This window comes from Galendromus occidentalis, unplaced genomic scaffold (assembly GCF_000255335.2).
Source record: "Galendromus occidentalis unplaced genomic scaffold, Mocc_1.1 scf7180000076723, whole genome shotgun sequence".
Lineage (NCBI taxonomy): Eukaryota > Metazoa > Arthropoda > Arachnida > Mesostigmata > Phytoseiidae > Galendromus > Galendromus occidentalis.
In genome coordinates this window covers 146,657-148,331 of record NW_003804712.1, presented here as the reverse complement: position 1 = coordinate 148,331, position 1,675 = coordinate 146,657, and positions in this window count along the sequence as shown.

Genomic DNA, 1,675 nt, shown 5'->3' with positions numbered 1-1,675 from the left:
AGGGACATTGTACGGCGCCGATTGCAGATCCTTCCTTGACCGCAGAATCTCCTCGGCGCGTAACGTAATTCCAGTACGATTTTTTAACTTGGGGAGCCCGATCTAACTTCGGAGTTCGATCGAAAGGGGAGGTTGGCGAAAATGTTGATGTATTCCAGGGTCCACTTCCAGGGGGAAGCTATGAGGAGGATTTTCTCATGGAAGTCTTTCCGAACCGACTTGCCCCCAAAGCTCTATTGAAGACTATTCCGATTCCTGCGCTAGATTCGTGGAATGGCACCGAGATCCGGAGCGAAATTCTCATCGAAGGGCTGCGAAAGTCATTCAATCGCGACCGTATTGCAGGCCGCTTCGAAGAACTTTTGGATGCATTCTTGGGGGCTCGGCTTGGTTCCGGAATTACCCGAGAGGTGCGCGAACCTCTTCCCATCCGCTTACATTTAGCTCACAAGTCATCGAGACGAGACGATAGTGCCATGTGTACCGCGGATAGAACGCGCAACTAAAATTCAGGAGACTCGACAAGGGGATCCGATATTCGTGACCGTATGGAAATTATTGGGTAAATCCGTCAGTTTCCCAGTGATTCCCAAGCCTCGAGAAGGGAATGAGAACTCTGGGCCGTTTTCCCTTGAGCAGGCGTCTCCCCCCGCTATGCTGCAGAATCGTTTCCCAGTTCAGAATTTCCTGTCTCATATACCCAAGACAAACTACCACCCACGGCTCCAGACAAGCTTCCCTGTTTCGAGTCAGAGAGGACCGAATGTGATTCCTCGATTGATGGGCATTGAAATCAGAAAATATTCGGAACATCGGAAATAAATGCGTGGCCATTGTGAATATCATCAATATACGATACTGCGCGTTCGCTTCTCGACAGTCATTCACAGCTTGGGACTCACTTCATCGTTCTGTGAAGCGTCGGGAAGATCCTGCGACGTCCGAACGATTTTCGGCGCTTCCTCATCCGAGAGAAAGCCTCGAACGAGTCAGGGGCGGAATCTCCGCTGATCCTGACGCTCTGCATCGAGCGATCGCCACGTATCACGTGGTCTTTGCCTGCACACCCACGAGCCTGAGTCCAAATTCAACTCCACTTCAAGTATCCCACCGCTGCCTTGTGATACCTACTCCTACTACGGGGAATGGCTTGAAAAGGAGGAATGTCCGACTTATTTCACCTCACAAATTTATTGGGCGAATACTCGATTGGACTGAGCGTCGCGCGTGCCGTCGGCTACGACACTCAACTCTCGACTGACGTCATTGGCTCTCGAAGTGACGCTCATGCTAACGTGCACCTCACCGCAGACGCCTCTGATACATTTCGCCTATGACACATCATCGTCGGTAGCTGGCAGTTCTCTTCCACGGGGGCGTTCGAGCGATTCGAAAGATCGCTCCCTTATTTAGCGTGGAGCAGGTCACTGGCGTAGTGTACGGTTCGCATAGAGCAATATCCCGAGATTCGCAATGGCGTTCGAAGATGTGGAGGCTTTCCCAGTCACCGATTTCAGTCCCTTCGAGGACAAAGCAATCCGTCGAGGCTTCATCAGGAAAGTCTTCACCATCCTCGCTGCGCAGCTCTCCGTTCTGACAGGTGAGCAGGATCTGAAGATTTCCGGAATGAACTAGAAATTCGATCCTCGGTCTCCTTGGATCTCAGTGAGCCGAG